The sequence below is a fragment of the Falco punctatus genome (genome assembly GCF_963210335.1).
Source record: "Falco punctatus genome assembly, chromosome: 6".
In the NCBI taxonomy this organism is placed as follows: domain Eukaryota; kingdom Metazoa; phylum Chordata; class Aves; order Falconiformes; family Falconidae; genus Falco; species Falco punctatus.
The window spans coordinates 64001719-64026724 of record NC_137585.1 but is presented as its reverse complement, the minus strand read 5'-3'; the positions used below and the strand labels follow the sequence as shown (position 1 = coordinate 64026724).

The 25006-nt window shown below is 46.0% G+C and overlaps 2 long non-coding RNA genes across 2 annotated transcripts in view; one reads left to right on the top strand and one right to left on the bottom strand.

The window, feature by feature from the left end:
- The window catches only part of LOC308066609, a 26339-nt gene extending 5148 nt beyond the window's left edge, over nt 1-21191 (bottom strand). The window contains exons 1-2 of the long non-coding RNA XR_013929217.1: nt 21135-21191; nt 5671-20717 (exon numbers count right to left, since the gene is read on the bottom strand). This is a non-coding gene — a long non-coding RNA (uncharacterized lncRNA). The remainder of the gene's footprint in view (nt 1-5670; nt 20718-21134) is intronic.
- Nucleotides 5682-25003, top strand: LOC308066614. The gene is made up of 2 exons (XR_013929221.1): nt 5682-5776; nt 5867-25003. It is a non-coding gene; the product is annotated as an uncharacterized lncRNA (long non-coding RNA).
- Nucleotides 25004-25006: the final 3 nt, after the last annotated feature.

Below are 25006 nucleotides of genomic sequence, written 5' to 3'. Positions count from 1 at the left end.
TCGGGGATCTAAAAGCAATGCTTTGGGAAACCACAGATGACCACTGATCATTGATGTTTTGCTTTACTGCCAGCTGTTAGACCAAAATTCAAGGGGAACATCAACCCCATCTTCAGCTCCTGAGCCTTGGCCCTACCACCATGTTTGACTACAGGGCTGTCGGTCTCCTGTCAGTGTGTCCTGACAAGTGGTCTTCACAAGGGATTACACTGGCTAACACAAGCAGGCCTGTATCAGAAAGATAATGGATTTTCTGTTGAAAATCATTTGATGCCTGCAAGAGTAGCCAAGGGACAGCCACTAGATGGGGGCACGAGCAAACACGTCCGTAGGGCCCCAGCTGAACCCCAGGAGCACAAACACCAGGAGGTGACCTCTCTGTCCCTTGACACGGACCAGGCCTCTCCAAAGAAATGGATCTGCCAGCCACCCACAAAGTTCACTGTAGCACAGCGACACACGCATCCATGACCAGGATATCAGGGCACCCAGTTTCTCCACTGGGCTAAGACTTGACTGAGTTATGGCTTTTGAGGGCTTAGGCTGGACCATGAACAGTAGAAGACCCCATGAGGCTACCACTGGAGGTCATTACTGAGCCATAGAGCTTTGCTCTTAAGATCTGCTCCAAAAGATTGACTTGCTCATTACTTCCAGCCAGGAGATTATCTCTCAACTATAAAAAGGTGTCTGCCCACTTCTCTTGAGCCCTCAGCTATTCAAAACCATCGCTGGAAACAGCCTGTGGGTGGCTGTCTGCTGTCTGCCTCTTGATGAGGTGTCCCACAAATTGGCTGTGACAGAATGCAGCGCTGCTTTCGTGGAGCCTGGAGGGCCTGGAGCATGTGAAAGCTCCCCCCAGCCCCGACACATCCTCTGTGCCCTCTTGGTGAAGGAGCAAGTTCAAGAGGCTGCCAAACACATCAGCCCTGGAGCCTGAGCAATGGGCTGAATCAACTGCAGATCGGTCATGAACTGCAGTTGATACACACACGGATATATCCCCTACTCCAAAAGAATCCAGGGAGGGAGGAGGAATTGGCCTCTTACTGGGAACATTAAGCCCTGTTTAGTGTTACCAGTTTTGCAGAAACATAAAGAGGCCTAAACAGATTCAGCTAACGGTGTGTCATCAATTAAACAGGGGGAAGTTTTACAAGGGGAGAAGCTTTGGCTAATGTAGAGTCCTGATGACACATCCATGGAAAGGCTACTTAGGCAGGCACCAGTTCTTGCCCACCGTGTAGGTTACAAAGGAGCCAGGAAAACTATGTTGGGGGCCACATGGCTCCCTGACTCCATGGGGAAGTGGGGGGTTGGGGTCGAGCTGGGAGTAAGACAGCAGAGAGCAGCTTCCCTTCTTGTGTGCCCACGGCTGCTCACATTTTTTGCAAAGTCAGCGTTTCCAGGGGCTTTTATAGGGCAGCTCACACAGCTTCCTGTCTCCTGAAATGACTTTTCTCACCCCCCAAAATAGAAAGAACCCCATCATTTCTTGTGTTCCTGCTTAGCAACATCAGTCTGCTGAGTTTTCCCTCTGCTCTGAGGCATGAGAATCAATGCCACGCACTTCGAAAACCTCTGGGAATTTAGTGGCATATGGCAAGACCGTATGTCACACAGAGGTTATAATAAATCCACGTCCCTTTTCATCCTCCAGCACCTCAAGGTCACCATGGTCTAGAAACATTTGATCTAAGATTTTGGAGTTACAAGTAATTCTGTCCAGGCATTTCCCATCCAGCCTGACCCTTGAGAGCCTCTGCCGACAGAGGAAACAGTTTTTCAGATGATATTGTTTTCTCTCTGACTGAAGTTCCTTGTTCAGTGCAAGAAGAAAGTAGCTCATTGTGAAGCCTGTCTTTACCACCGGCATGTGACAAAAGTATCTGTTTTTCCTTTTTGCTCAGGCCCAGCTGCTCCTTCGCTGATCGAAGGGAAATCCCTGCAAACCAAGCGCAAAGTCAACGACACGCACCTTGCACCCCGTGAGTCAGCATGGCAAAGTTCTCCTCATTTCCCTGCTTAGAGCTCAAAGCTGCTTAAAAAAACATTGTTGTTGTTGTTGTTATTGGGTGGGTTCTATTTATTCAGCTCAGCATTTTCTGGAGTCTAATGTCTGATCCTGACTTTCTCAGTTATGCTTGTGGTGTCTTCATGTGCAAGCATTGAGCAGGTCCAGGTCTACTTAACGTCTGAACTCAGAGAAAACAAGCTGTTTCCAGCCCTCAGTGGCAGAGAACCAAGAAGTCTCAGTTCTGCAAGTTGGTGCATTTTACTTCAGGGTGAAGTTAGAAGGAACTTTTCCTCCAAGACCTCTCTTGCCTAGAAACACCCTTTTCTCTTACGCCTCTTCTTTTCTCTTTTGTATTGAGATGCAACCTTTACTGCCATGAGGCTATGGCAGCTTCTGTTAAATTCTGGCTTGACGCCCCTTCTTGAGGGACTTAGAGGGCTTAGCCCTGCATGCTTGGAAAGCATTTTGCCAATAGCTAGGCACCCCAGGAGGACTGCCTGGGCTTTGTGCCCTGAGATTGACAAAGGCTTTCTGCTTGATCCAAGGAGTTCCAGAACAGTGGAATAGGCTGATTTGGCCAATGTCACCAGCCTCTTTAGTCTCTTCTTTATATGCTGGCAGGAGAAAAATGCTGATTCAGCAGGCATAGGAGCAAATGTCAACAGAGAAAACTGTGCAATGCATATGCTGGCTGCTCTTCTGTCCCTTATTTCTCTTGTTATTACTGATCCCCTTGTTTCCTGCACCCAACAGGTGCATTTGGGAAAGTCTGGTTTCCGAAGCGAGCGGACATTCCACAGAGATTTGACCTTGCCCATTTTAAACACTTCCTATCCCAAACCACAAAGGGGATTGGTAACTCTGGCTGGAGAAAAACTCAAACAAAGCTGGTGTGTCTCAGGAAATTCAGACCATGTCATAATACAACTAAACAGAGACAAAAATAGGTGGCAATGGCTTCTGTGAAGGTTTGTGTGCTCAGAGGATTATTTTTTTTTTTATTGTTTTGGTGTTCCCTGGTAGGACATGGACAGCAGTGGATAAAAAAAAGAGTCTGTATCCACACAATCCTGCAAGTCCTGAGAAGTCATTCATCAATTGATTTTGTGCTCCAGCTCTAGCACCCGGTGTCCCAGTGACCCACTCCTGGCCTTCCCTCTTGCAGACTGTCTGTCTTGGCTTGTTGCTTGTATGTGTTTCCAAAACCAACTCTGTGTGAACTGTCACAAACTCATGGCAATCGTCTATCTGAAAATTTTCATTAGACATTTCTGGTAAAATGTGCGTGCCACTAACAACATTTAAGATGAAAGTATCAAATGAGTCTGTGTTTTCCATTGGGTCAGCTCTCCTTCAGGCACACTTGCCTAGAGTAGGCACAAAATTTCTACTTCTCTAAACAAACTCATTTAGGCTGGAAGTGAGATTAAAAACATCAGTTCAGTCAGGTCAGAGGGGTCTGGATAACTCACGCTCTTCTGGTGCTTTGAAAAAACATGTCTTTGCTAGAAGCAGCATGGCCAAAGCAGGTAGTACAGGAACAAGGCTGATGTTTCCTCAGCTGCAGGGGACCTTCAGGATGAACTTGAGAAGACATTTTACTTCTCTGTGCCTCTGTTTCCCCATCTGCAAAATGCAGACCTGGTTCCTCACCTTGGCTTTCCCTTGCTTTGTAAAGATCTTTGAGATCAAGGGATGAAAACACTAGATAAAACCATGGCAACATTATTATTTACCTACACAAACAAGAGAACTGGGTCTTTCAAAGATGTTTGGCTTTAAGACGTTCCCCCAGCTGTATAGAAAAACAATCTATGCGCAGACACTGTTAGTCATGCAAGGAAAACAAGCCATCAAGCAAGAATTCTGCTTTTCTTTTATCTCCACCTGCTACCCAAGTTTCCTGTGTTTTTCTTAGGGAAACAGTTTCAGCCACTGTTATTACTGTTAGAGAAACATATGAGTGCATGAGAGACTGTGAGCGCTGCCTTGCTCCATATTTGTTTCAAAACATAATGAAATAGTGAAATGCTCATTGTCTCAGGCAAAAAAAGGAAAACAAAAACCAAACCAAACCAAACAAAAAACACTCCAGAAGATACTCAGAAATAATTGACATCCTTTTGGATATTACTTGCAGTAGCAAAGATGCCTTGTGTGTGCATGAGATGTCTTTGCATTACTTTCTTCCATATTGCTATATAACCATACATTTCCTTTGCCTTTGCCTCTTCCTCTGTCCTCGGGTGCCTGTGCTCTGCACCCAGCCTTTTGCATGGCTTCTGCATGCTTATTAAGCAATTAAAACTAAGATTGTGTTCTGTTGCCCCTGGCATTTGGAGCCACAGACATACAGAAGATTTTAAAGGAAGCAAAGGGCAAAGATCTCATATTATACCAAGGCAGAATTTTATGGGCTTATTAGAAAATTGCCTGTTATTAATCCTGCTGAGAGTAAAACTGGTCTGGTGTAAAACAGCCCAGCAAAAATCCTCTCAATCAATAATGCTGATTTATTCCAGTGTACAGTTAGGTCCAAACTCAATCATGGTCAGTGTTGCTGGACCCTTAGATAACAGGTGCCAACCTCCCATGGGTGAAACATCTTCAGCTTGAAACCTGAGTTTTAACTGAGGCAAGAAAAATCAGCCTGAAGCTGAAACCACTTGAAATACCAAATCTAATTTGAGACGGAGCAAGCAGTGAGGAAGATGACAAGGGATTCAATGCTCTGTGGCACATCTTCAGAAGCTTTTTCACACCCATATGAATACTTGTCAAGTCAGACCATAAATCAGATGCTGCTAAAAATTTTTAGCTGCTTTTGGCTTCAGGCATCTGCTAGAAAGGACCCTTTGAGTCTGATTATGTTATGTACATCTTGTGAAGTTTGCAGTGGTTTTATTCATATTTAGGCAACAATACATGATCCATCCCTTTTTTCATGTTATCAGGCAGCAAGAAGGGGAATAAAATTAGCAAAACATTGCAAGATCATTCAAAGCACCCACATTCATTAAAAAAATCTGCCATTGCAGCCTGACCCTGTCAAAGGACTTTAGCACAGCTATGTGACTTCAGGTTACTTGTCAGAGTCTGGAGCTGGGGTGCAAAGGCAGGAGAGGATTTCACCCCGCGTTGCCCAGGGCAGGTACCACAGCGCCTGTCACTCCCCTCAGCAGGGACACTTTGGCCAGAGCCCACTCGGGGTGTTGACTTTGCTGCAGACAGTCAGGCTGGGGCAGACTCAGACAGCAACAAACCCTTTATGAAAGCAGCTGGGAAACAGAAGCAAAGACATCCAGTAACCGCTAATTCCTGCTGGACAGATTTAACCCATTCAGGCCGCAGTCTGGCCCCAGCATGCCCAAATAACCAGTTTTCCTGATTTACACCCACTCAGCTCCTGCCTTCACTCAGTTAACCCCCTAAATTCAATGTCTCCAGAACCATGGCTCTAGAAAGGACTTCCAGGGTCCATTCCACAGTCACCCCATAATCTGATTCCCACCTTAAGTTTATACAGCATCCTTTTAAAAAGTGGCATGTTCATGTGGCAATTTCCCCACTCCCCAAGTTGCTGAGAAGCTGTCCCAGAACCCCCTGCCCTGGTGATTAGGACATGTCCTTGGCCCTAAAGTCTTATGCCTTACCCAAGACACACAGCATCTTGGAGAACATGCAGACAACTCATGTTGCTTCTTTCCTCCAAGCCATGATAGCTCCAGAAAATGTGAGCCAGGGTGGCTCCAGTTGTAGGTGATGGCATCAATGAGTTAGAAGGAGTGGAGAAAACAGTAGGAAATCAAATCAGAGCAGAGCTGAGGGAAGAGGCAGAGCTACCTTTAGCCTTGAAGACCATCTGCTTGGAGCTTTAACTTCTCCCACAGTTCTATGGGTGCTGATGTTGGCTCTCAAGAGGACAAAGCACAACGCAGTTTATTCTGAACTGGGGTAACTCAGTCAGTGCTAGATCAGCAGATGAATGGACAGAAGGTGACATCCCAAACAGCCTGACACTCCCACAGAGCATCCTTGGGAGGGAGCTGGACCTACACTAGGAGCAATAACGTGTTTGTGCCCATCTGTTGCAGATGACACAGTGCTGTTGCACAGCTTTGTTTCACTAAGGGGTGTTGGGATTGGTGCAGAAACTTGCCCAACCCTGCCAGAGTTTCTGTCCCAGGGGCAGGCAGTGACATCCGAGCAGACAGCACACCAAGCAAAACCAAGGGAGAAGTGCGCTGGAGTTGGCCATTACAATCACAGCTTGAGGTGAGGTGTTGGAGGAGCTGGGCCACCAATGACAGTATATGCATTCTCCTTGGTGACAACAGTGCCTGTTTTCCTCAGCCATTGTGATAATGTAGTCCTTGTGAAGATCCCAAACCCAGGCTGTATGTGGCCTTTCCCCAGAGCAGTGCCAAAGGCCTGAGAAAGTTCTCCCACCTTATTTGTGACAGTTATACCTTACCTCTCCCACTTTAATATGTCTAAAATAGCTCTTTCTGCCCCAGGACCACAAAAAGCACACACATGCCATTCTGTACTCACCGTCCACCTCCTGCTGAGGAAGCTGTCAATTTTGCAGTATCTGCTGAAAAATGTAGAACCAGTGTTTCTCCACAGCTGGTCCTCATTTTAAGTCGCGGTGCAGTGCCTCCTCTTCCTTAAAAAGGCTCGATGAGATGTGTGTGCTGAATGCTACCTGGGGTCACACCAGACATCAGTCTGCAGGAGGCACTTACACAAAATGCAAGTTTCTTTAGGAATCCAGTGCACTGAAGCTAAATTCACTGCACCAGGGCTGAAAAGATGAATCTGACCTTATAGATAGGTTAAAAGTTTAATATATTACCATATTTACCCATACCCTATCATATTTATACACACACACATATATATTGGGGGGGGGGGGTGTATATGTGTGTGTGTGTGTGTGTATGGATGTGTCTGTGTACCTCTATGCGTTTTTCAGGAGATTTTCTTTATTTATATCAAGCAGATGAGGGCTAACTGGGATTTGCCCTAGCACTTGCCTATAAGCCCTTTGGGGATTCCTGCATTCATCTTCCCACTCTGTGCACAACATGTAGATACAACACAAATGTTTTTTTAACACTTGTATCTACCAAAGAGATGCCACACATTGACACACAATTTTCTGAAAGCCTCATGTCATGATCGCACATGTATTAACATTGATAATTGCAATGATTAAGAAGCCTTAGGTCAGCTTACACACAGCCCTGTTAGTCAGCAGGTCGCAAAGTGCTTCCAAGGAAAGTTATCCTCTTATCCCTTTTTTAGGTTGAAGGGATATGAAGAAGCCTGTCTGCAAACAGTGCACTTGAAATCAGGGAGCGAATCTGCTTCTGCCTGATGTTGGGATCGCAGTGTGGGGCTAGGCTGCCAGGCTGCCTGCCTTTCATACCGTACCTTCAGCGGCATTGAACCACCAGACACCGAGTCTCCCACAGTAAGACAGACCCTCTTGCCTTGTCCCATCAGCCGCCACCAAGCAGCTGGGCTATTTGCTTTCATGAGGCCCTATGCCCCAAGGGATAGTTAGGAATTCTGTTAAAATGCCATAGATGAGCCCAGCCTGCTCTTCTTCAGAAGGAGCCACCCTACATCAGATATAAATCTGTAGCTCCTTCCCTCCCCATCCTTGATACGATGGGGAGAAAAGGCCTTCTTCTCTGTGTTAATTCACCAATGATTGGCTACAGCACTTCAGGAGAGAGTTCCTGGGTACAGCATGGAAATCCAGGTGTGTCTTGGGACATCTTGGCACAGGCAGGGTCAGCGTGGTGGGAACATACTGCTGCAATGTTCCTCCAAGGCAACAAGGTCCCCCCTGTCCCCCTGCTTGTAGGACCTCCACCTCCACACTGCAGGGGGCTACCAGGACAGCTGCACTCACACCCTTAGAAAGGACTTTTGATTTGACTTATTTACCTTTTCCACTTTCTTTCCAGTAGACTGGAAGACTTAACTAGCTGTCTGACAGCCACAAGAGGGTTCCGTTTAAATTTACTGGAACTAATTTGCTTGATCGGTGTTGGCCAAGTTAATGGCCAGGGCATGAAGCAGCCAGTTGTTTGGATATTTTTTGGCTCTGGGAGAGGTTAAGTGAGGACAGTGCTGAGAGTTGCGTTGAGATTTGGCAGCCCCAAAGGGGAAGTCTGTCTCAGAGAGCAACTGCCTGTTTTTCAACTGAGAATGGATTTCCTCAGCTGTCTCTGAAAGTAAAGGTTAAATTTAATTTGAAGTGGAGCTGTAGCAGCCTCCAAAATAAAATTAGGAGGAAAAAGCTTCATTTCCCTTTTCTGCCTCTTCAGATACCATTTTTACTATCATTGTCTTCTCTCCTGTCGTTGTAACAGCTGTCCATCTTGCTCTAACAGAGATATTTTTTTTGAGTGTCAGCAAACCAGTCATCCAGCACTCACAGCTACCAGGAGTAGCTTCCAGATTTCCTTGCTAAAATCCAGAGAAGCAATTCACCTGAATATCTCTGAGCTTTCAGATATTGCTCTTCCTGACAGTGGCTTCTTTTGCAGAGGAATAACCATTCCCACCTCATAAGGTTGTGTGTGTGTGTTGGGGGGGGGGGGGGGGGGGGGGCGGGGAAGAAAAGAAAAAAAAAAGAAAAAAATTGTACAACAAAACATGTGGGAATCATAGCCTGTGGAAACTGGAAACATGCCTGCAGAAGTGATAAACAAGTTTAGAGCTGGGATAATTTCAAGTGTTGTATTTTACTGGGACAATGAAAAGCAACACAGTTGATCTGCTTATATGGGACCTGAACCTTTAATAGAGTGGCCAGGGAAAGGGGGCAGAAAGGGCTAAGTGGGCAAAAGAGATGAAAGGTTTTTGTTTGATCTTACACAGAAGTATATAACATCAGGTGCTGTCAGATCCAGGATATTACCGAAGGGGCAGCTAAATCCAGCAGCATTTGCTGGAGCCTGCACTGTTCATGGTTATGGACACAGCATCACCAAACACCCCACAGCACATATAAGACAAGAAGAGGTTTTCTGAAGAAATTTCCCAGTGTAGAAAAGCTGACAGCAGGAATAAAATAACCACATACACAAAACAAAAACAAAACAAAAAAAAACCCAAGAGGTAAAAATCTTAGAATGGGAGGGTTTCCCCCCCTCCCTGTATGTAATATGTACAGTTACTGTCTGACATAGCAGGTACAAATGAGGAGGAGATCTTGCCACTGTTGGTGTGTATCACCCAGCCCTGCAACTCCCCAGTCCAGCTTCAACTCAGGGTGGATGTAATGCACGACGGCAGCTGGCCTTTAGGATCCGAGACAAGCAAACCACTCTGAATCTCATTAAGACAGTGGTTTTGCCACTCGGCAGTGATTATTCTCAGATGCAAAGGTTGGAGCCCGTCGGGTGTCATTGTGACCATCTCATCAGGCTGGCGGTGACTCAGCCCTGCTGTCTTGATTGAGCTGGACCACTTTGTAGGAAAACATCCAGCTTGATTTAAGGATGAGACTCAGCAACTCACAGACGGATCTATCAGCATCTGAGGTAGTTGTTTCCTTTGTCAATGCAGAAAACCAGCCATGTCCTGTTTGTGGGTTATTTAACCTAAACAGGGCAAATGAATCACACTTTCAAGTGCCTGAGATTCTCCAGGGACTGAAGGGGAACTGTCAGTGGGTAGCTTGGAGGTGACGTTTGAACAATTAACTTCAAAAGCTCGATTTAGCTGCCTAAACACTGGCATCTGAGGAAGACAAGTCATCTAAAGGTTGTCCCTCCAGTTTCACACGTCATGTTCCAGAAGTGTGTGGGTTTGTGGGGATTGCAGGAAGGTCAAGTGTTTGCTGGGAACACTGGACAGTTGGAAGGAAACACAGGCTGGGAGCTGGAGAGCTGGGTTTCAGACGCTGCCCTGCTGGATTCCCCCAGCTCCACAGATTTCAGAAAGCAGGTCCAGTGCGGCCCTGCCTGCAGCCAGCTGCTCACTGTCCCTTGGCCTCCCTCACCAAGGACAGCACATGAGGACATAGCCTTCCCACATGAGTGCAACCAACAGGGCAGGTGCGGTCAGCATTGGCTTTTCAGTGGAGATCCCTTGTATTGGGTAGGGACATGAACCACTTGGATGCAGTAGGATTACAAGAGAAGGAAAAGCAGACCTCTGTCCCTTTGCTTCCTATTTCAAAGCAGTTTTTATAGTCCAGAATACCTTCTCACCTCCTGGGAAGGGGAACATACCAGGTTAGGGACCAGGTACTGCTTTCAAATCTCTTCCCTGATCCCTCCGCGCCTGGGAAGAGAGGGGCTTTCCTCTTCTACGGTATAGGTTCAACTGCAACCCGAAGGAGAGCTGACCCAAAGACCTTGCTGTGGTACTGAAAATACAGGGTGAAATCACTTGGCTTCTGATAGGCGTGAAGGCCAGATTAGGTTATCACAATGCTCCTCTCTGGCTTGCAAAGCTGTCTGTGATTATTTAAAAAAACAGCACTCCAAAGGGGGGGGCAGGCAGCCCACACCTTCCACAGTCACCTGTTAATCGATAGGTCTGTCTTTCAGTGCTGATGTGCAAACACGTGTCCACACCTGACCCATTCCACTGTCATCCAGGATATCAGTTACAATGATAAAAAAGAAACCATTGTCTTTCCTTGATCTAAGTAGGAGACAGGGCGATTGTAATCACAGCATTGTACCCAGAACCTGACCATTGGTTTTAGGCACTGGGAAATGCTCAGATTGATAAGGGAGGCTATGAATCCTGGCAGTCATAACTGCATTGGATGTGGCAAAAGTGTTATTTCTTGCCTTTAAAGGATAAAGTATTATCTTGCCTTCTGCCTTGCAGCAAAGTCAAGGCATTCCAGTGGTGTAACACCAAAAGGGATTCATGGCTGTGAGCCCTGGGAGGACATGAGTTGCCTCCACCCAGCCCACAGCGGGTAACTCCAGGCTGCAGGAGGGCTTTTCCAGGCACAACTTCTTCTGGGTATTTCTCCAAGTCTGGCTGAGGCAGCTCCTGTCTTGGGTACGGGGTGTATAGATCTAGCCTGAGATGTGGGCTTATCTCAACAGCAGTGAACCCAGGCCTAGAACCCGATGGGATGCTTCCCAGCAAACAGCTGCTGAGCACACCTGGGCAGGGCTGGGTGATGCTGGTTACCACAGGGCTGAAGAGGGTTGCTGTTGCGCTCTTTAGGAAGGCCTTCTAGATTTGTGAGAGGGCTGTGCGAGTGTGTCTCCAGGGTAGACAGTTACAGCACGGTGAGGAAGAAGACATGAAAGCATCCTTAGCATTGCCCACCCCTTTCCACCTCTATGGTAAATCCTATCTGAACCAAGTCAGTGATAAAATTGTTGCCTCTGGGTTCATGCCCTCCCATTTCTTCCTTCAGCCTCCTGGAGAGTCCTCTCCCTCTTCATGCTGTCCTCAGTGCCCCACATTCCTGTTCATCTAGGAGGTTTATTGATGTTGTCTCATTTCTTCTTACTGCTTTCTAGGTTGTGAGTGAAGCTGAGAATCTGCTCTTCTTGCTGAACAAAGAGGTTTTCCTGAAATTTCTCTGTAATTTTCATTCATTTCTCTTGAATGCTCATGAAATCAAGCATGTCTGAGCATTCCCATCACTCCATCAGCCTGAGGATTGTCTACCCAGTTCTGTGCACTCTCTTCATGGAAAATGCAGTTTCTGTATAACTGACAGTTCCTGTAGTTTGCCTATGAATTTGAAAGCCCACGCACACGTGGAGTTTTACCCTTTTCCCTTGGGGAAAATGAAAACAAACAACTTCATTTCTGCTGAAGTTCACCCGCATCCATTTGTTTTGTTTTCTTCAGCAGAAAGGAAGCATTTTGCCTGGGTCATGCTGACCTTATGCTCTGGCTGTTTTCATTACACAGGGACTTCACAGAATTGCCTTCCACTGTCTTGGATCTTTTTATTCAGCTGTGAGGCAACACAGTATGGACAACATTTTCCATGGTACACCACCCCGAGACCTTGACTCCCACCATGCCCATGTTCATGCAGTGAAAGATGTGAATGAAGTGCCTGGCCAGGGGTAGATGAGAGCCTGATACAATTAAACCTAAACACAGATGGTCTCTGACAGCTCAGAAAGATTCAAGTTATTGTTATGGAAAAAAAAATATCCCCCCCTAAAAAAAAAAAAAAAAAAATCCAACCAAAACAACCCAACTCTAACCAAAGAGAAAATTTATTAAATTCAGGAATTTTAAAATATTTCCTTTGGACTAGAAATACCAAAATGAGGTCTTTCCAGAGATATGTTTTAGGGGATGGATAGCTATTCTGGAAATGTTAATAGTTCAATCTGGTTTTGAATTATTTGGGAAGAAAACAATGACATTTGTTGGGGTCCACAGTTCTTGTTTCAACTAGCTGTAACGCAGCCCTACATCCAGCCGTCTCAGCACCTTCCGGGAACTGAACAAGCCACATCTTTCACAAGAAACACACTTTTCCCAGGTTTTGTAGAGGCTGGCTCCTGTCCTGGTGGGTGCAAGAGATGAAGCAAGTCTGAGGGAAGGACTGCAAGAAAAATGGGGGAAAAAGATCTCTGAAGAACTTCTATAGCCAAAAGAGGAAATAACGGGAGTGCATTTCTTTTTGTACAAAGGGGGAAAGTGTAAGTTGAATTTAGTGTGCACAGCTGAAGCCTGCACCAGTGATGCATTCTCTTTTCAGGATCATATGAGAGGCATGAGTCACACGCTGTCCCCATCTCTACCTTGGAGGGATGAAGTGCAACATCGCATTTTGCAGTGCAGTCTACTGGAAATAATATCTTCTGGACAAAAGGCCTTGTTGGAAGCAGCTGCCATTTCCAAATGCCAGCATTTGGAAGTGTGCAAAGAATGACAGTCGTAAGAACTGATGTTTGAACAGGAAAAACAGTGCCAAGTGCTATATTTGGGCATGGTTATTGCCATGTTTATTATTGTTATCACCACTGGAATTATAGTTCTGGTTGGAGACCATGCCTGAGATCAGATCTCCTTTTAGCAAGGGCTGTCTGCAAATACTGTAAGAGGCAGACCCTTCTCCCAGGACAAAAATAAACAAAGCTGTTAAAAAATATTCTTTTTTAGTAACAGCAAGGTTGCCTTGTGTGTACAAGCAGAGTTGACTTCAGAGTATACAAGAACGCTATGCTAAGTGCAGCCTGAACCGTCCATATGAGAGATTAGCTCCTCTTATTGAGGAGTTTTCTCTCCTAGTAGACAAGAGGTGGAAAGAGTGAAATATTGCCATCACCTTCTGAGGTACAGTGAGATGATGCAACTTACCCCAAAACCTACAGGAAGATCTCCCTAAGCTCAGCCTTTCTAGTTCAGAAGGGCAGAAACCCAGTTTCTTCTGAACTGGAGCTTGGTGGCAGGAGGTTTGATTACAGAAGCCAGTGGCTTGGCTACCTGACCCAGGAGAACCCATGTCTTAAAGTCAAGCTTTCAAGGCAAGATGCACTAAGGTCATCCAGTTGGCCTGGTCTCCTAAGGGATGCTCACAGCACAGTAGGGTCTTGACTCCATGCCCGTCACAGCCCCTAAACTGCAGACAAGTTTGTGCTTTTAGAGATGATTTTAAAATAGGTGTCTGTTTTCTAGGGCACCAGAGCAGCAGGGTGTAAGTATGACTGCCTAAAAGGACACAGGGACAGGACTCAATTGACTAAACATTGTGCATCATTTTCTTCACCCCACAGTTTCCCAAAAGCTCTCCAGCTGCTGCTCTCCAAGGGCACGGATCTCTCATAAACGTCTCTCGTATCTGCCTGCCCCGTGTTGGAACATCTCAAGTGACAACAGACACCTCTGTTGAAGCAAAAGATTCTTCTCTGTGTGCAGGTATGTCCCTGTGAGGTGGACATTTGACCTGCTGTGACAGTCAGCAGAGACCTAGGGCTCTACCGAAGTGCCCACTTGCAGGTACTTTGAGCCAGTTGAGATGCTCTGGCTTACCTGAAACATCTAAGCAGCAGAAATAGATAAGACATGAGACCTTCAGGAAACTTAATTCCTTTTGGAGTGGCAGATGAAAGCTGGGAGGTACTGTAGGGCCTCATGTATGGCACCAAGTACCTGTGCTGGGAAACTGAATCATGTCCCTCATCTCTGAGCTAAATCCCAGCCATCCAGTATACCCTTCCCTGTTGGGTCTTCAAAATATTTAATTTCTTTCCTTATATTGAGTCTTGTTATTAAAAATAAAAATAATAATAAAAAATGAGCTCATCTGTTCTTGTGACTGCTTTTCAGCAGCAGCCCAAATGACTTTTCAAAGGAAAACGAGCTATCTCGTCGTTAACAGAAGTATGGTACAGAGAGGTGAGCTGAGGTGCCTGTGGCCATCCAGAAGGCATAGCTGGGAACAAAGCCCAGCTCTCTTCACCATCGACCCAGGGCTCTAACCACAAGGTGAAATGGTGCATCCCAGCCTCAGAACCTCACATCCAGCATAGAAGCTAGGAGAGTCCAGCTGCTGGCTCAAGGCTGCTCTTTTTCCCATAACTGTAGGTTGAAAATTAGTGAAGTTTCCAACATCCAGTTTATGTAAGCCCCTACCTGAACCTACTAGAGGGCAGATGTCCATCTTATTAATCTTTTGGGACCTTCAGAGGGAGGTTTGGAGCACATGACCACGTTACACTGCTTCAATGCACAAAGAAGTCCCAGCTGCTTTTGCTGCAAGGCTCTGAAAATTTGAAACTTCTCTCTACCCATTCCCCCTCCTGGTTTGGCTTTGTGCATTGATATTCTCTACCACCACACTGCACTGATGTGACTCTGTGCACTGAATTTCAATTAGTGGGTAGGGGGTACGGTCCTCATACAGAAATCCATTAGAGCCTGCCTGCTATTGAAGGGCAGTGAACAGATAAATGTGATTGTCTATGAGTCTGAAAACAAAGGGAATGTGCTGTGATTTTACTGGCAGCAAGGTACCGTCAGTGGAAACAGGTCAATATAAAAATTACTCTTGGCTGCTGCATTGAAATGTCCGGGAAAACTGAGATGAATAAGGAAAGCAATTTAACTCGGAGTGAAAAAAAAGCGAGGAGGAAGGGAGTTTTACTTTGTTAAATTACAGCTGTAGCTTGCTTTCTTTTTTTTAAATTCATGGGGTGCTTGAGAGAGAGGTCAGGATCCTCATTCTTCAAAGCTGGTGTTCAAGACCCATGCACAGCAATTCAGAGAAGAGGCTGACTTTTCACACTGCATTTCTAATCTGCTCACTGTCCATGGGGCTTTCAGGGCAAGTTCATAATAACCTTCTGACAGAGTCTCTCAGCTTTAGCTGGAGCAGCCACTTCTCCCTGTGGGAAGGTGAGTTAGAAAAAGGCTCCATAAAGACCCATGGGTGACTGAGTTCTAATGAAGGTCCTACACCTTGTTAGCACTGAGGATCCAGCCCTTAGATTTCCACTCACCACCCTCACGGTATAGAAAACCCTTGAAGAAGCAGGTACCCAGAGTCAATCAACATGACCTGTCTGCCCTCCAATTGCCAAGTCATTATCCACCAGCTACTCGTGGATGTCTTTACCTGGGGTGAGTTTAAGCACATGAATCAAGGTCCTGAAGTGGGGTGAGACAATTGCCACCTCCAAACCTAAAGCCTCTCAGTGATGGAAAAGCTCAATTGCCAGTCAGGGCGGGATGTGTTGCAAGCTGCAGACTTACCCAGACTCATCTCTACTTCACATTTCTGTGTCCTCCAAGCCTGAGATTTCAACTTTTCTGCCCAGCAGGCCCTATTTCACAGCCTTCAAACAACAGCTATTGCATAACGTATCTGTCTCTAAGTATCACGTCTATAACTTACGCTTTAGTGCAGCCCTCCAGAGTTTTGCAAAACCATTAAATAGTGAGGATGACTCTTTGATAAGTGGGGAAGGTGTCCATGTGTTGATGGTGTTTTCTACGCATTTTCTTAGACTGGCAGGAAGGAAGCTCGCAACTGCAGCACAAAATGTATGGCCAAACTGCCCAGTTTTCTGCACGGTCCACAGTGCTACCAGCACCAGTGCTTGAAACAGGAAACAGGTCAAATGAGGAAGGAACCACAGGACAAGTGTAGAGATATCTTTGGTTTACTGCCAAACTGTTTCCCTGCTGCCCTTCATTTCTGCTCTCTCCAATAGTTACATTCACTTGCTGCCTTGAGTCTTCCTACCTTTGCACATCCAGATCCCACTAACCAGCTGTTCCAAGTAGACATAAAATTCCCACTTATGGTCAACTCTGCCTTGCAGAGTTGGCTGTGGCCAAACGCAGGAGCTCGATTCGGTTGTTTCAACAATATAGAAGCATCTAGGGCCATTTGAGACACCCTTGGGTGCCTGAAATATCTGCAAAGGACTTTCAGATGTGACATAGCACCTGTGGGAGGCCAGGAGCAGCTGAAGAAGGAAGGAAGCCACACAGGGTACAGCTCAAGTGACCCTACATATTCATGAGTGGAATTAGCTTTCTGGATCTCATTGCATATACGAAGGGCAGGATAGAGTTACTTAAACATTTGGGTCTAGAAATAATTGCAGCACCCAAGGGTATCAAAGACATTTGCTCCAAACTGACAGGTATGGCACAAGACCACAGAGGACATAGAATCATAGAAGCATAGAATCATTTAGGTTGGACAAGGCCTTTAAGATAACCAAGTCCAACCATAAATGGAACACTGCTAAGTCCACCACTGAACCATGTCCCTAAGTGTCACATCTACATGTCTTTTAAATAACTCCAGGGTTGGTGACTCCAGCACCTCCCTGGGCAGCCTGTTCCAATGAAAAAGAAATCTTTCCTAACAGCCAACCCAAACCTCCCCTGGTGCAACCTGAGGCTATTTCCTCTCATCCTGTCACTTGTTACTTGGGAGAAGAGGCTGACACCCGCCTGGCTACTGAAGACCAGACAGGAGATATCACAGTGAATAAAGTGGCAGCAGGCATCTACATCTAGGCAGAAAGCTGCCCTAGATCTCCAATGAGTATTTAGGAGCTCAGACATCAGAATCACATGAGGACACCAATGTTCTAAGTATGGAAAGGGAGGTCTCTGACTCGAGTTGAATCCCACCATAGACTGTAGGTATGAGACCTGAAATACTGTCTATACCCCTTTGGAAACCAGTGGAGAAAATAAGCTCTTTCAGGACCCAATTCATCCCATTTTGGAGCAAATATCCATAAAAGATCAGAAACACACCCCAAAATATGCAAGTAGCTCTATAGCAGACACTTAGGTCCTAGACATCAGAACTAAAAGAAATGTGAGCTCCCACTGCTTTTCCTGCCTGTTCCCCCATACTTCTCCACCCAAAACACAGCAGATAATACCCACTTTTTTCTGACTTTTTGGCTCCCACTTACCTTCTACATCAAGTTCACATTTCTCATCCTTCCATTCCAGTCATGGCAGGATTACACATCCGCTCTGATTTCTTACCCTTTCCCATCCCCACAGCCTTTGCCTCATGAATAAAGCCACTGCATACCTCCATCCTCATCCCAATTCCTCCCTCAGGTCACCCTGTTCCCTTCCTGGCATGTCTTCACTCAAACACTTCCTTAAAACAGACACTGGATTTAGGTAGCTGACACATCCCATAACTGAAAAAAAACAAGGGGGAAAAGTTCAACAGGAATTACATGTGGATCAGTGCAGAAGATCAGTGGATGATGTACCACCACTTCAAGATGTGAAGAGATGGTGGGGCTGGAGGGAAGTCCAGCCTTCAGTGCTTTTTCTTCCTCTGTTTTTGCACAAAGCACACTTTTACGGGTGCTGGTTTTACTTCAGATTCATATGTTGAGAAATACACATGTCCTGTGGGCTAAATAAAACCACTGCAAAGCCCCTTGTGGGTGACTGATCCTTTTAGGAGGGCAGATGACCAGCTGTGATCAGCTTTCACCTTTCCACCATATAGCAATAGATGGTGTGCCACGTGTTTGGCTCTCTCCTAGAGAGAGCTACCAGAAATGCTGCTATCTCCCATGGGTTTTGGTTTCTTCAGCTGCGCTATGGCAATGAAAGATAAGACTGGGACTGCAAGGTGACCAGACTATCGGAGCGACCTCAAGTCATGTGGCATTAATGAACCACAGAGCTTAATGCTAAACTTGTCCCTTAATCATTAATCATCTTGTAGATAGTGTTAATCTGAGTCTCGAAGGAATTACTCTGCAAAAGGCTTTGATCCCAGCCTTTTGGGGAGCAAAGCCCTTTGGGAGTGATTTTAAAATTACTGTCATTATATCAAATACGGTGAACTACAGAGAACCAGCACTTCTCCTGGTTTTCGTGGTCCTTCAAAACAGGCCAAAGATTCCTTCAGAGTTAGCCGGAAAAGGAAATTGCAAACACCTGAATTCTCCTTATTTTATTCAAAGGGTTTTTTTCCACATGCGCTTACAAGATACTCTGCCAACCTTCACTGTCGTATCCAGAGTCAGCTGTTAGAGAAACAGGCTTCCCAGAGCGTATCAGAAGTGGCATGAGGCAGCTATAAGCCTCGTAAGAGGTCAGAAAGAGTTCAGAAGAGCAAAACAAGGACAAAAGGCAAGAAGGACCTATCATACAATGTAAATGCATGAGATGAACAGAAAGGCATGTGAGATGCAGCGCATGTGAGATGCAGCTGTATCCACTCGCTTTAAACTTCGTGAAAGGATAAGTTGTCTAGACTGTGCAGCTGTAGGAGTCAATGGGAGAAGAAGCCAGGCATGATAGGAGGAAGGGCAGCAGGAGAAAAGGGGACAGCATGGCCTGATAACAGCAACTGCAGCTCCAGACCACATAAACCCAATTACATCCAGGCTTCTGGGTCCCTCTGCATCTTTGGGCACATTTTCATCTCTTGTGCTTGGGGCTGTGATTGCTCTGGGATGAAGGTTTGTTCTTACCTGTCCAGTGGGATGTCAAACAGTGAAGCGATCCCTGTGCCATGAGGTCCCCAGTCCTGTGACTACCAGTGGCCATAGAAGATACCATGCTACTGATGCACCAAAATTCCAGTGTCTGCATTTTGTAATCCTGCAATTCATTGCCAAATCTGTCTGTGGCTCTGCCTGGCATTTGCAGCATGGATCATGCCTTCAGCCTAGGTGACGTGCAGTTTAGGCATAACCACACTGACTGGAAATAAGGATTTAGTACACGGCTTAGGCACCGCTGGCTTGGAGTAGCTGTGGCTCTGTGGAGTCTGCAGGACATTAACCAAGTGTTTCTTCAGCTTCTTGGGCAGGTTTTGCATGACATCAGGTCCCACAGCTTCACTAAGAGGTCAGAGAGGGTCCCACAGCCCTAGCCCACTGGGCTGTGCTTTCTCCAATGAGAAGGGGGAAGAGAGGGCAGAGATAAGCCTGTATTCCTCAAGCTGAAGATCTCCCATTTCTCCAAGCCCTGCACTGCTAAAGCAACAGTCAGAGCACCTCTGTTTCTGGAAGGCAAAAAGTGTTTGGTGACTTCATCCAAGGAACAGCATAAACACCTAATTTTAGGAAATGCTGGTGGGGTCTGAAGCCAAAAGCAAGAGAGGACAGAGCATTATTGTCCTCAGCATGACCTCTTTGCTGGCCTGCTTTGCCTTGCAGTGAGGAGCACATGTCCACAGCATCACCAGGGCCCAGATGCTGCCATGGATATGATCCTAGGGTCTTTGGCATGGGCACCACACCTCTCCTAAGGCCACTCCTGTCTTTAGAAGTAACTGCTTACTTTTGGGCTCTGTAAAATAACACTAATAATTTCAATAGGACAGATGTCATCACTAGGCATCTCGGTAAAGCTGTACTTTACCCACCAGAAAGTTCAGTTTAGAAGAAATGCAGCCGAGATTCTCACCAAACCACAGCACTAAGTCTGGGATTTCTGAGAGTCTGAAGATTATGAAAAGCCTCTCTCAACGATTTTGGGAAAACTGGAGAAAAGGTTCATGATTTCTGGCACAGGACATTTCTGGCATCGGGACATTCCTCTTAAATTGGCTCACGTACCTCCCCACCATCTCTCTTTGTTTCACATACACATCCCTCAGGAGCAAAAGATGTTCTTCAAGGCTAAAGAGGGTTTTTATTTCAGACCAAAGAGAGGTTAAAAAAAATCATGTATGTGGCAAAGATGAACACAAAATGAGTCATGCTGCAAAAGGTTGCACCTGAAAGGAAACCTAAACCAGCAGCTTCCTCCCTGCTGCTGGCTGCAATGTGCTGCCACATACAAGGAGTTGAGAGAGAAAGGTGAGAATGTGTCCTTTCTGCTCCCCAGCCAGGCACATCCAGTGTTGAAACCAAAGTCCTGGTCCCCCAGTGCTCACACCCTCCGCTTCTCCAGTCAGGGCTGCAGCTGCAGAAGAAAAAAAAAAAAAAAAAACAACAAATTAAATTTTGTGACATTTCATCGCAGGCAAGCAAAAGCTTTGTATCAAAAAATACGTGATGTTGCAAGCGACAGCAAACTCGGACCACAGGCAAAGTTCCCACAGTGAAGTGAAACTTGAATGTCTTCAGCACATCAGGCAAAACCATGCCAACTTCACTTGAAATGATCAGGCAGACATTTTCTCTTCGCCGATGCAGGAGAGGAGAAATCTTCTCTGTTTACCCAGTGCTCTGCTTGTCTGCATCACTGATGATGATCTCATCAGGAAAACCTGGAATTTAAAATAGCAGGAAAAAAAATAAAAAAACAAAAGAAAAAAACAAGCTTGAGGTTTTGTTGTTGGTTTGGTTTTGAGGAGGGGCAGTGTCTACTTTTTCAGAAGTCATGGTCTGCCTTAGCCCAAATGTGGCTTCAGACACCCCACCAAGCCACCTGGAGCACAAGCAGCTCAGCCTGAATTTATACTCAATGCAGAGCAGTGGGGTCTTGTAGGTCCTTGGTTTCTTTTCTCCCCCAAAAGATTTTCCCCATTCTTCTACTTAGCTAGTGATGAAAAACCTCCCACCAATACCATGGTTAAAAATCAGGAAGAAAAATTAAAAATTGCATGAATTTTAGCAGGCAGCAACTACTAAACAATGCCTGAATCTTAGCTTTTCAAAAAATGATGTTTCCAAACTTTTTTCACCTTCAGGCATTTGCTGAATTCAGGCAGGATCCACAGGGAGCTTGTGGCTATCTGAAGCTCTTCTTTATGCCTAGAGCACGCTCCCAACCCAAGCCCGCAGCCTTTGAATTCACAGGGAGATCAAAGCCCTCAGCGTCCTCCGATCCTAATCCATATGTTGCAAGACTGGATCTGGTAGGAAACTGAGCGGAGATGGAAATGGAACACAGTCTCCCCTCCCCCGTGGAGGCACTGGTTGCTTTCTCAATTAGCCGAAGCCTGAAGGAAGAGGACAGTTTGCATTCCAGGACCCTGGGTCATATTCGAGCCTGTCGCCTCCTTCCTCTTTTAGATCACCAGGCGATCACAACAGGGAGGCGTTCTGCCTTCATTTGTCAACCAAGTCGAATATTGACATTTAACCCAAGGTCAAGGTTTGCTCTTTGCACCGGCCGGGTTCTCATGGCTTCTTTCAGGAAGCTGCCACCAGCTCCCAGCCTCTTTCACCTTACTATTTACTTCTTTTTCTTCTGCTGATATTTCCTGGCTTTGCATCTCCATGTGACTCAGAGATTTCCCGGACCCCGACTCTGCTGTGACATCAGCTCTGAGAGCTGAAATTAATAAATACCACTCACTCATTATGTCAAACTGTAATTATGGGGGAGGCGGGGAGGGCTTTTTGGCTTTTTTTAGAGCAAGGATGTTGAGTTTCCTCTAAATCCATATTTGGACCTGAGCTGCAGCATGCCTGCTAGAAGGAATCAGTATGGTTTTCATGCCCAAAGGAGAGAAAGTGGGAGACCGCGCTTTATTTTGGTGCCAGGTATCTCAAGAGACAGAAGTATGCATAAAGCAAACTGTGCTGCAAAACACCTGGTATAGACATAAGGCAAAAGTCCAGCAGAGCTTCGAGGTGATTTGCGTGTCCTGAAGTCACCTCTGAGAATGACTTCAGCTCCATGAGACTCAGCAACTCAAAAAAAAGAAAAAAAAAAGTAAAAAAGAAACAGTAAAGGTATTTGAGACATGCCTAGCATCTGCCGGCTCAAGCAAACATTAGTAACTGTATGAATACATCTGCTTTCCCTGCCTGATGCTGTACGTTCACTTCTTCCTTTAAAAAGAAGCATTTATCCCATCCTACAGGAGCAAGTCGAAGCCAGCACTGTTGCAGCACGTTGGTCTTGATGCTGTTTACAGCGGGTCTCAGCATGGCAAATTTTGCACCAGCCCAAACACAGGTCATCTAAAATCCTTCATCCTCTTACAGATTCTCAGTTTCCACTGAGATTTACTTGAAATCACAGCTCTTCTATAGTCTTTAAGAGGTTTTTCGGGTTTTAACTTTTTTTTTTTCCCATGGTTTTCGGTTTCCCTGCCCTGAAATCTCAGTTTTTTGGCCAGATTTCAACAGAGCCACTTGTAACCCCACCACCTTTTCTTTCCAGGACAAGGTGATCACCTGCCCATTGCAAGTGGGGCTGTGATGCAGTGGCACCATGAATCACAAGCCCCAGGGACCTGCCATGCCCCTGATAACATGTGCTCACACCCACACAGAGCATGAATTATGAGCTATCATGAGAATAAGGCACAAGCCCATCAAAAACACAAGCAAGGCAATGCCTCTCCCATCGGTACAGGAATCAACGAGATTGCAGAGCCAGAGAGATTCTCACAGCACCATACAATGTTACAGCAGGAGGCTTTTAATCTGGTTTATCAGCAGGTCATACGAATCTCAGCAAAGTAATTGAGTCTACCTCATCCCTTTAAAAAAGAAAAAAAAAAAAATCAGACTTCATAGCATAAGCAAGATGTTATGAAAAACGCCCCTGACTTCTGGTAAGGATATTTGTTTTTTCAGCCTGGATTTAATTTTTTTATGGGTGTGTTTTTTAATCTTTTAATAACTCCGTCCAGAGTTATTTCTCTGTGAAAACTTCCACCCGTCTCATAAAAGGTAGAAATAATGCTCTTATGCAAAGGGGCAATTTTTTAATTTTAAAATTTTTTTTTCTAATAAGAGGAAATTTGGAGTTGTGGGATAAAAGCAGGCAGGTCCAGGTGAGGATATCATGCTTAGCGTTTGGATTTGGACAGGAGATTTTGGCTGATATCAGATTTTCAGGGCAGGAAGTCTCCTGGCTTTTCTTCCAGGGCTGGTGCTGCTCTGGACAGGCTTATTGACCAGGTCTGGCCATGGGTCAGCAGCACCTGCTGCCCTTCTGTCCCCGCTAAGGAGATGCTGTCCTGCTCATGGATGCAGGTTGGAGTCCCTCTCCCAGATGCTCCTACTGTTTCTGGGCCTGGGCTCAGAGGTGATGGAAGCACCTCTTCAGAGGGAAACCTGACCCCTGTCCTGAGCCCTCTCAGCCCTCCTGATTTATCACCTCCAGTGCCCAATGTGGATACAACAGCCTCATCACCAATTGCTCGACATACCACAAGTGCCCATGAATTTTTGCATGGTTTCCTTGCTGATAGTTAAGCGCTTCCCACTGAGCGGTTGGGACCTGGTGCAGAAGAAACACGATTCAGAACAGCCACCAGCTATGTCCAGAGCTGTTCTGTTCGTCCTCACTTTCCAAGCAGCTCAGACCAAGCCAAAGACACAGGGCAGAAATAACCTGCTTCCCCACCAAGCTGAGCCCTTCCCGTGGGTATTTGTGTGGACCTCAGTCTCACCACCTCTGTCTCCATTGCAGAGGAAGCAGGAGGCTGCAGCATGGACTGATGTGTCCAAGCCTCTGGCTACATCAGTTTGGGTGACAACACAAGGATGCTGCAGCAGACTTCAGCATGACTTAGCAAACACCAGGACCCAGGATGGGCTCCTGCTGGGCATGTCATTGGCAATGCTTTTCCCTGACTGCCAAGCTCAGATCCCTGGCAGGGCATCCTGGGAGAAGGCTCACGTATTCTGAATGGTCACTGCTGGCAATGGTCTACATGGACCGTTGGCCTGATCCTGTACATCTGCTTTTGTGCTCATTGTGTTCTTACACATTTGCCTCCCCTAACTTCAGGGATGGCATTGGACTGGCCCTCTCTCATCCCACTCTTGCGCTCATCTTGTGCACTGTGGGCTGGAGCCAGAGAGGACAAACACGAGTGTTGTATTTATTTGTACAAAACAACATAAAAATGACTACACGATGACCATCTAGCCCAGTATTATAGTTGACAGTGGTGACTTCAGGGAAAATATGACAAGACAAACATACAGCCACATTTTTCCTGAATGGTCTCCCAGTGAATTTGTCTGAATGACTTTCAAAACCCTTAAAGCAGCAGGACTCTGTCCATGGCGTATTTGGTGATGGAAAATATGTGTCTGGCAATGGAGAATATCCGCAGATACACACAGCTTTGCTTTTCATCCTCTGTGCTTTTAAAGAGACTGAGTCAAAGATGCTGCAGTCCCACGAGCACTCTCCCAGAGTAGAAGTGAGTGTCCCAAGGAAACAGGACAGCAACACACAGCACAGGAAAGCCTCGGGTGTTAAAACTATGCCTAGAGAAAAGGCACAGTTTTAACACCCGAGTGTTTGGTCAGGTTTGGATTATTTGGGGATTGCTAACGGCACCACTGTCGTCAAATAAATAGGATTTTGCCTGAGCCATGCTATCTGGAGTAACTGTTAAAGCCAGTCCTGCTGCACTGAAGCATGAGCAGCATAGAGTGAAGCCAGCTGTTTGATGTCCTGGATAAGAAACTCTTTGTGTCCCCAAAAGAAGCCACATCTGTGCTCTATGCCCTCAGGGGCAGACGTTAGATTTTGCTGCTAGGCATATCGGTTATTTTAGCGTTTGGCTGCAAATACCTCAGAAGAAAGGCTACAATGTGGCTGTGTCTCTTGGGGGGGGGGGGGGGGGGGGGGGAAGAG